The 10,849-nt window shown below is 36.4% G+C and overlaps 2 pseudogenes; one reads left to right on the top strand and one right to left on the bottom strand.

Annotated features, from left to right (window-relative positions):
* Positions 1-1,241, bottom strand: LOC148778224 (E3 ubiquitin-protein ligase pellino homolog 1 pseudogene; annotated as a pseudogene).
* A 2,071-nt stretch (positions 1,242-3,312) lies between these two features.
* LOC148778223 (olfactory receptor 6K3-like) lies at positions 3,313-7,355 on the top strand (annotated as a pseudogene).
* The last annotated feature ends 3,494 nt before the right edge of the window (positions 7,356-10,849 follow it).

Here is a 10,849-nt window from a genome sequence, read left to right as displayed (position 1 = left end):
CTAACATATTGGAAAACTGTCTGTTAAAGGTCCTTGGGGAATAATGCCAATGTAGCTTTGTTCTCCAACCAACCAATGGACACAAAAGGGCCAGGCTGCCTGAGAAACATGAGAACCACAAAGAAGTGGGATCTGGGGCCCATCGGAGGTTATTTTTTCTGAACTCCCATAACCACAGACACTACATACGTAAGTTGGAGGACCAGGATCCACACAAAATCTAGCTTCAAATTCAAGCCACAAAAGGATGTAGGAACCAACAGACTTACACATGGGACATTTGTGATCTTTTCCCTCATGTTTTTCTGTTTCCCCCATTATGGTAACAACAACATGGCTACAGTTTAGAAACACCCATGGCTGTTTTCATTGACATCTTTCCTCTTCGTGCTAGGAAATGCTAGTGTTTTGAATTCTATAGGGTTCTGAGGTAACACTGCATTGATTTTTTGTCTTAAAACAATTTTTCACTACAGGAGGCAGAGAAGGCCTTCTAGAGTATGCCACAACAATGTTATACTGCAGAGTTGAATTAACAAGACGTTATAGTTTATTGATTTCCATTTCCACCATTTTTCCTCTCTGCTGAGCTAATTTGATTTTATACAAAGCTGAATACATTTCAACACATTGATATTTCTCTCCATATTTAAGTGCTAGAATCTTCTGTGAACCCGTTATGTGGATGTATAAAAAAACAGCCATTAGTGGTCAAGTCATTCATCTGCTTATCTGACACCTTCAATATACCACTCTTCTTCCCAGAAAGATGTTTTTTGATAAGTCAAATCCTGCAGCATATATCTGTGATGTAAAGGGGAAATTATATTCATATATAATTCTAAAAGCAAATCTTGATATAGTGATTTGCACTGACTGTGTATCAGAATTATCAATACTTTGACTCCTGGAACTATATCAGTTATTACAAAATTAATGAGACTTGCAGTCAACTGACCAATCTGAAACATTAATGTTGCTGTCATGAGCATATTCTGTTACTGCTGTCTTGACCCCATGCTATGCTATACTGGTCTTTGTTGCCTATTCCCCTTGTAACCTAAGGAGAACAAACCATAACTACAGTGCTGGGCTTCACTCTATTTGCTTTATAGAGCAAATAGACTTTTCCTTCTTCCTTTATCACCATTTGGGAGACAGTCTTCGTACCCTAAGGCAATGAGTTCACCATATTTTTTTGGTGCTTTGGATGGGTGATATTTTTGATCAGGGCATAGCATGATATTGGCTGTGTCTTTCAAATCTTTGTTCACTGATCATGAGCCCTAGGATACTTTTACATTTTTTCATCTACTAGCTTGCTATAAAGGATACAACTTTAAAGAAAACAAATAGAAAAGCTGTATAGAGCAAGGTAGTGCAAGGAGGCAGAGTGGGTCATGGATCTTCTTAGCCCCTCTGTGTGCCCCAATCTAGAAAATTTATATTTTCCAAAAAGTTCTTAAAAAAACCAAATGGAGAAAACCAAGGAAAGTTTATTGCAAAATATAGTACATTTATAGCCAGAAAATTTCATGAAGCCTTCAAATTCAGAAAATGTGATTCATTCTGTATCACACAAAACTTGTGCACTTGGCCACAGGAGATTAGCATCTGAAGCTCTGTTTCTTGATTAGTTGAAAAACATAATTTTGGAAATGTAAACAATCAGTTTTTTAAATCTCTGTATTTTGTTTGTTTGTTTTAAAGGCAGGTATGTCCCCATTTCACTCCCCAGCACCACACTGTGTATATGCCTCTGTGTATGCAATAGTGTGTGGCGTTTAAGGATACGTGTGTGTTTATGAGAACACTACATTGGAATCTGCATTTTCAGGTATGGAGTGATGGTTGGAGAGAGGTTAATGTACATTAAAAATGGGCATATTCTGTTAATAATAGCAAATATTTAACCATAAGCTGCCCTAAGAAAGAATTACAGAAATAATTTTAAATATTCCAAATTGAAATCTATAAAGAAATTATAAAGGTCTTTTAATGTATGACATGTACTAGTTTGTTATGGCACTGGTAATAATAACAAATAACTAGATTAATGCTCAGTAATAATATTCAATGGAAGAAATTAAAAATTGAGCACTAGAAAACTAATCTAGAGTTTTGACTTGAGAAAATATCATAAAATTTAAAGAAGAAAAGTACAATGTCTGGCAAAATAGATTACATGGAAACTAAATCCTAGAAATGAAATATTAATGAAACTGAAATTCCAGAAATAAAGAGACTAATATCCTGAAGAAACTGTAAAATTTCTACAGTAGTTATGATATAAGAAGTTATCTTAAAACAAAACCAGACAAAAACAAATGTTTCTAACTCAAATGGGATACATTGTACTATCTGTGTTTCAAAAAAAATATAGGCTTAAAACTTATAAGACAAAAATTGGTAGAATCAAAATTAGCAATGGAGAAATTCACAATCATGTGGAGGCTTAAAAAACAGATTAACAAACTGGACATAAGTGATAGCATAGAATTAATATTTGATTTGTGTAGAGTTAGACAAGTATTTTTACAAAGTAAAAAATTATTGAAATATGTATTTATAATTTGTGCCCTTTTTTACATGAATTATTTATCATCAAAATATTTTTTTATGAATTAGAGCTCTTGTGAATATCCACAAAATTAAAATTGAACTTTAATAATATGTTGTCCAAAAAACCTAAACATTTCAATAAATTGTATTATCACATGATATCCTGCTCTTGTCTGCCTGCACACACATATAAGTTGTACACTAACCTAAATTTATCAATATTATTTACAGATATGCTGCAAGTTAATATTAAATATCTAAGCTTTTGCCTCATTTATACTGAGCCATGAAAACAATTTTATGAGCATTCACAGTATGATAAATATGGACTAACTACTCTGGAGATATTTCTTTATAGCCATGAGGTGAGAAGGAATTATGGGAATTTAAGAAAGAATGAGTGGAAGGAAGTAGTCTACAAAAAATACATACAAATCTTTAATATATTTTGTGCTGAAAAGGGGGAAATATAAAGAGTTCAGCAGAATTAATAGAAACAATTTGAAGGAATACCCTGTGTATACTGTTGGATAACACTTGGAACTCTTCCATCTTCTTTAGTATGGCATACTTCTAACTTACATATTTTCATGAAAATTGATCTATTTTCTATTCATTAATTTGTTCACAGTAATTAACATGTCAGTAAGGCTCTTTTGACATCGTCCTATTTCTTGTGTTTTGGAAAGGATGAGGTCCAATTAAAGGTGAGCGTAGCTTTATATGGTACACTTCCAGTTCCACACCTAAATGGAGGCTGACTGGCTAAATCACAATGATGACAAGAAAAGAGGTAACAATGATTACCAGAACTTGAAGTCGTCCTTGGAGCACTGATTCTCCTTTGATCTGAAAATATTATGCGAAAAAAGTGCAATCACATTCTGATACTGATCCCATGGGAAAAAGAAAGAGTGCTATTTATTACCAAGGGAGGAAGTCTCAGTGGAACTCATTTCCCCTTTAGTATTTTTCTTAGGGTCGTTATAACAATCCCTTCCAGAGAAGTTGAAAGAACATTTAAGAATGCAGAGATCCAGGAAAAAGGAAGACCCCTACTGAAGCTGGCAGAGGTGACTTGAGGGTCACTGATGTTTAGGTAGAAACTATTCATTTTTTATGTTCAGCATGAGACACACTTTAAAGATTCAAATAATGAAGATTTGAGCAGGCTTAAATTTTGGCATTGGAATAGAATTTATGTGAAAGCTCCATCTTTGGGGTTCTAGGTTTTTCACACTTAAAATCAGAAATAATATCTAGTTATTCAGACTTTACAACTGTCCAAGACATAAATGCTTACAAGTTTCCTTCCTACCAGTCTTATTCTAGATTCTTCTAGCTTTAATATGATGCTGGGAAAGATTGAGTACAGGAGGACAAAGGGGCAACAGAGGATAAGATGGTTGGTTGACATCACCGAGTCAATGGGCATGAATTTGAGTAAACTCTGGAAAGTAGTGGACATGGAAGCCTGGTGTGCTGCAGTCCATGGGGTTGCAAAGATTTGAACATGACTTAGTGAACTCCGGGAGTTGGTGATGGACAGGGAGGCCTGGCGTGCTGTGATTCATGGGGTCGCAAAGAGTCGGACACGACTGAGCGACTGAACTGAACTGAACTAGCAACTGAAAAACAGCAACAATATTTTTCTAAGCCTAATCCAAACTTATTCATTAAAAAATAGCCATTTTTAAGCGATCAATGCTTACTAGGGTTATGAAACACAAAAGGTTGATCCTTCTCTAATAGAAGCTCACAATCTCATGAAGTTAAAGAAATAACAAGTTATAATAAAAACATAGTAAGGATGATGGTAGAAACCCTCTGTAGAATATATATGAGAATAAACATGTGTGTGTTTAAATGTAGGGAGGGAGATTGAAACCACACAAACTGTTGTAGGGCTTCTGATAGGGATCAATGCCTGAGCTGAAACTTGAGGAAAGCCTAGGAGTTAGTCAAGTGAAGAAGAGTAAGAAGGTCTTCTAAGAAGAGGGTTAACATTCACAAAAGCAATGATCCAGGAAAAATCAGGGTGAACTCTGAGAACTGTCACAGTGCAGCATGAGAGAGTGGCAGATGAGGAATACTGAATATGCAGATTTAAAGTTCAGGAAACACACCTCTGCTGGTGATACAGACTTGAAAGAACTGAAAAACTGTGAGGGCATGAGTTCATCAACAATAAGGCAGGACATGATTTTAGGGGCCACAGCAGGAAACTGGAACACACAGTCATTTAGGGAATGGGTCAAGACTGTAAGTTTATAAAACATAAAATAAGAAAGTTTTATTACAAAACACCTGAGAGGAAGCTTCTATTCAGGAAGAAGATAAACCTGGAGAGGGTGGTTTCATGAGAGCCAAGGGAGACAGTCTTCAAGTAATAGTAATCAGTAGTTTCTAATGCCAAAGTGAAGTTATAAAGACTGGAACTTTTCAATTGTTTTGCAGTTACCATGTCAGTGATACATGGGACAGAATGGCTCCTGTATAGGAGAGAGAAAGCAGTCACATAGCAAATGATCGAGGAGTGAAAAGATATAAATGAGATATTGTTAATATTCTTTCAGAATATTAAAAAAAAGCTGTTCAAGGTAGGAAATAACTAACAAATATTGAGCAATATTAATACTCTGATACATTAATTCTTTCAATACTCATAATTTTGCACTAATATTTTTCCACTACAGAAGATTCTGAGGTTCAGAAAGAGACTATGTAACTTGCTTATTTGCTCAACTAATAAGTGGGAGAATGAGAATTCAGGCTCAGAATGTCTGATTTGAACCTATGTTACTAATCATCATTCTGTATTATCTCTCAAATAAAAAGATTAGTGATATAGACAAATTGACAGTTATTTTGAATCTGGAATAAGTCAAAACACAAAAATACCAGGTAACCAAAATACCGTTTACATTTACACTGCATTGATTTCCTTCTCTATTAGTTGGGTGTACCATCTTCCTCATTCACAGGTAGCTCTTCTGGGGACATGGAAGATGGAAATCTATCAGCAGTGACTGAATTTATCTTCACTGTGTTCCCCTGATTCCAAGATGGTGGCCTCCTATACTTTGTTCCTTTACTTTTCATCTACACCTTTATTATAGTCAGGAACCTATTGATCTTTGCTGTAAGACTGGATATTGTAACCCTGATTATTTAACTTATATGCAGAGTATATCATGAGAAACACTGGGCTGGAAGAAGCAAAAGCTGGAATCAAGATTGCTGGGAGAAATATCAATAACCTCAGATATGCAGATGACACCACTCTTATGGCAGAAAGTGAAGAGGAACTAAAAAAAAAGCCTCTTGATGAAAGTAAAAGAGGAGAATGAAAAAGTTGGCTTGAAGCTCAACATTCAGAAAGCAAAGATCATGGCATCTGGTCCCATCACTTCATGGGAAATAGATGGGGAAACAGTGGAAACAGTGTCAGACTATTTTTTGGGGCTCCAAAATCACTGTGGATGCTGATTGCAGCCATGAAATTAAAAGATGCTTACTCCTTGGAAGGGAAGTTATGACCAACCTAGATAGCATATTAAAAAGCAGAGACATTACTTTGCCAACAAAGGTCCATCTAGTCAAGGCTATGGTTTTTCCAGTGGTCATGTATGGATATGAGAGTTGGACTGTGAAGAAAGCTGATCTCAAGGAGATCCAACCAGTCCATGCTAAAGGATATCAATCCTGGGTGTTCATTGGAAGGACTGATGCTAAAGCTGAAACTCCAATACTTTGGCCACCTCATGCAAAGAGTTGACTCACTGGAAAAGACTCTGATGCTGGGAGGGATTGGAGGCGGGAGGCAAAGGGGACGATGGAGGATGAGATGACTGGATGGCATCACCGACTCAAAGGAGGTGAGTTTGAGTGAACTCCGGGAGTTGGTGATGGACATGGAGGCCTGGCATGCTGTGATTCATGGGGTCGCAAAGAGTTGGACACGACTGAACAACAGAAGTGAACTGAACTGAACTAAAGACTGGATACCTGTCTCTACAATCTCATGTATAATCCCATCAGTATCTATCTTCACATTTCTTGAGATACCACAGATGCTATTCCTAAAATGCTCTCCAATCTAATCAGCAGTCAAAAAGCCATCTCTTTCATTGGCTACCTCTTGCAGATGTACTTCTTCCATCCACTTGGAAACACTGAAGGAGGCTTGCTGACTGTCATGGCCATCGACAGGTATGTTGCCACCTGTCACCACTACCACCCACTCCACTACCTAACCATCATGACTCCCTGACTACGTGCTCAGCTTTATGCAGGCTCTTGTATATTTGGTTTCCTCATTCTTCTACCTGAGATTGTGTGAATTTCTACCCTACCTTTCTGTGGTCCCAACCAAATCCATCAGATCTTCTGCTCTGTGATTTCACACCTTTATTAAATTTAGCCTGCACAAATGCCTCTGTGATCTTGGTGCAAGATGTGATTCATGCTTTCGCTATTCTAATAATAGGTCTGATTTTTCTCTTTCTTATATCAGAATTATCATTGTTATCCTGGGTATCCCTTCAGCTGAAGGTTGTAAAAAGGCCTTTTCTACCTGTGCAGCACACATTTCCATCTTCCTGTTATTTTTTGGCAGTGTGGCTCTCATATATCTTAGATTCTTTGCTACTTATACACCATTCTGGGACACCACCATTGCACTAACGTTCTCTGTGCTTGCTCCCTTTTTCAATCCCATTATATGTAGCTTGAGAAATAAGCATATGAAAGATGCTATTAAGAAGCTCCTTTGCTCCCCAAAAGGTGTTTAATATATCTGGTAAGTAATTTAGACTGCAGTCCTGTATACAAATGGAACTTCTTCACAAGATATTAAGCCCAAAGAGACTAGAATTTCAAAGAATAATACAATTAGTCTAGTTTTCTTCCCCAGGACCTGGTGAACAGACTGGTAAAGAAAGTCTTCCTAGGATTTACAAAGATAGCAGCAATATCAATTCTACTTCCAGCTTTCTAGAGTGAGTGTGATTTTCTTTTTGTGTGTATAGTCTTGTTATTTGATTTTAATTTACTGTTACTTCAAAATGATTACTTGTATGTATGTTAATAATACTAATAGTTACTACCTTTACTATTCAATATCTTTCTTTTGTATCCAATCTGTCTTTACAATACTATTAATTTTCTTACAAAACCCATGTAAATCTGTGAGAGTACATGCTTACTCTCTATGTTACTAAGGAGATTTCTCTAAGCCCTTACTGGAAATTAAGAAGAAAGAAGAATTCCTGGCACCCAGGTGATAGACTTTATTACCGTATCTTTGTTTCTTTTCCAGTCAGCCTTGCTGACATTTAAAAATACATGAATTGGCTGGCTTACTTCATTTAGTATGATAATCTCTAGGTCCACTCATGTTCATGCAAATCACATTATTTCATTATTTTTTATGATTGAATAATATTCCATTGTATAAACATATCTCCTTTATTCATTCATCTGTTGATGGACATTTAGGTTGTTTCCATGTGTTGGAGATTATAAAAGAAATTACTTTTCTGTACTTCTGAAACTAATACAGCATTTTAAATCAACTATGCTTCAATAAATAAAAAGAAAAAATATACATGTATTGATCTGATTTGCAGGTGATGCTGTCATGAACAGGGCCATTATAGTACTGTGATGTAATTTGGTATTATATTACTTACTACAAAAAGCTATTAGGAAGATCAGATTCCTACTCATGAAAACTTACTATATTATGTAGAATCAATGCAAGAGAGTATTAAAACATAATAAATGCATATATTTACATTTATAGTCAATAAAATTTATTAATGATTTAATCTATGTCTCTAAAAATCATCTATTTACCCTTCCATATTGTGCTAAAAGTATACTTCATGTAATATTCTTAGTATAATACATGTGGTTTGATAATAAGTATATTAGAATTATGTACTAAAATTTATTATTTCCACTATGTATTTATAATCATCATTTAAATTATGGTAAACTGCTTCATTGATTGAACACGAATATCCTTTAGGATGGGCTGGTTGGATCTCCTTGAAGTTCAAGAGACTCTCAAGAGTCTTCTCTAATACCACAGTTCAAAAGCATCAATTCTTTGGCGCTCAGCTTTCTTTATAGTCCAACTCTTACATCCATACATGACTACTGGAAAAACCATAGTTTTGTCGACACAGACCTTTGTTGGTATGTCTCTGCTTTTTAATGTGCTGTCTACATTGGCCATAGTTTTTCTTCTAAGAAGTAATCATCTTTTAATTTCAGTGCTACAGTCACCATCTGCAATGATTTTGGACACCCCAAAATAAAGTTTGTCACGGTTTCCATTGATTCCTCAACTATTTACCATTAAGTGATGGGATGGATGCCATGATCTTAGTTTTCAGATTCCAGCTAATGCTTCATCCAGACAGGCATTTTGCATTATGTACTCTGCATATAAGTTGAATAAGCAGAGTGACAATATACTGCCTTGACATACTCCTTTCCCAATTTGGAACCAGTCTGTTATTCCATATCCAGTTCTAACTGCTGCTTCTTGACCTGCATACAGATATCTCAGGAGGCAGTAAGGTGGTCTGGCATTCCAATCTCTTTATGAATTTTCAACAGTTTGCTATGATCCACACAGTCAAAGGCTTTAATGTAGTCAATAAAGCAGAAGTAGCTGTTTTCTGGAACTCTTGCTTTTTTGATGATCCAACAGATGTTGGCAATTTGATCTCTGGTTCCTCTGCCTCTTCTAAAACCAGCTTGAACATCTGGAAGTTCACGGTTCACGTATTGCTGAAGCCTGGTTTGGGGTATTTTGAGAATTACTTTGCTTTGTGTGAGATGAGTGCAATTGTGCAGTAGTTTGAGCATTCTTTGGCATTGCCTTTCTTTGGGATTGTAATGAAGACTGATCTTTTCCAGTCCTGTGGCCACTGCTGAGTTTTCCAAATTTGCTGGCATATTGAGTGCAGCACTTTCACGGCATCATCTTTCAGGATTTGAAATAGCTCCACTGGAATTCCATCACCTCCACTAGCTTTGTTTGTAGTGATGATCTCTAAGGCCCACTTGACTTCACATTCCAAGATGTCTGGCTCTAGGTCAGTGATCACACCATTGTGATTATCTTGGTCATGAAGATCTTTTTTGTACAGTTCTTCTGTGTATTCTTGCCACCTCTTCTTAATATCTTCTGCTTCTGTTAGGTCCGTACAATTTCTGTCATTTATTGAGCCCATCTTTGCATGAAATGTTCCCTTGGTGTCTCTAATTTTCTTGAAGAGATCGCTAGTCTTTTCCATTCTATTGTTTTCCTCTGTTTCTTTGCATTAATCCCTGAGGAAGACTTTGTTATCTCTCCTTGCTATTCTTTGGAACTCTGCATTCACATGGGTATATCTTTCCTTTTCTCCTTTGCCTTTAGCTTCTCTTCTTTTCTCAGCTATTTGTAAGGCCTCCTCAGACAACCATTTTGCCTTTTTGCATTTCTTCTTCTTGTGGATGGTCTTGATCCCTGTCTCTTGTACAATGTCATGAACCTCTGCCCGTAGTTTTTCAGGCACTCTATTAGTTCTAATCCTTTGAATCTATTTGTCACTTCCACTGTCTAATCTTAAGGGATTTGATTTAGGTCATACCTGAATGGTCGAGTGGTTTTTCCTACTTTCTTCAATTTAAATCTGAATTTGGCAATAAGGAGTTCATGATCTGAGCCACAGTCAGCGCCAGTCTTGTTTTAGCTGACTCTATAAAGCTTCTCCATCTTTGGCTGCAAAGAATATAATCAATCTGATTTCGGTATTGACCATCTGGTGATGTCCATGTGTAGAGTCGTCTCCTGTGTTGTTGGAAGAGGGTGTTTGCTATGACCAGTGCGTTCTCTTGGCACAACTCAGTTAACCTTTGACCTGCTTCATTTTGTACTCCAAGGCCAAATTTGCCTGTTACTCCAGGTAGCTCTTGATTTCCTACTTTTGCATCCCAGTCCCCTATAATGAAAAGGACATATTTTTTAGTGTGTTAGTCCTAGAAGGTGTTTTAGGTTTTCATAGAGCCGTTCAACTTCAGCTTCTTCAGCTTCTTCAGTTGGAGCATAGGCTTGGATCACTGTGATATTGAATAGTTTGCCTTGGAAACGAACAGAGATCATTCTGTCATTTTTGCAATTACATTCAAGTACTGCATTTCGGACTCTTTTGTTTACTATGATGGCTACTCTATTTCTTCTAAGGGATTCCTGCCCACAGTAGTAGATAACAATGGTCATCTGAATTAA

This window comes from Moschus berezovskii, chromosome 4, assembly GCF_049115385.1.
Source record: "Moschus berezovskii isolate FMDL1 chromosome 4, NW_MosBer_1.0, whole genome shotgun sequence".
Taxonomy (NCBI): domain Eukaryota; kingdom Metazoa; phylum Chordata; class Mammalia; order Artiodactyla; family Moschidae; genus Moschus; species Moschus berezovskii.
This window is presented reverse-complemented; position numbering and strand designations above follow the sequence as displayed.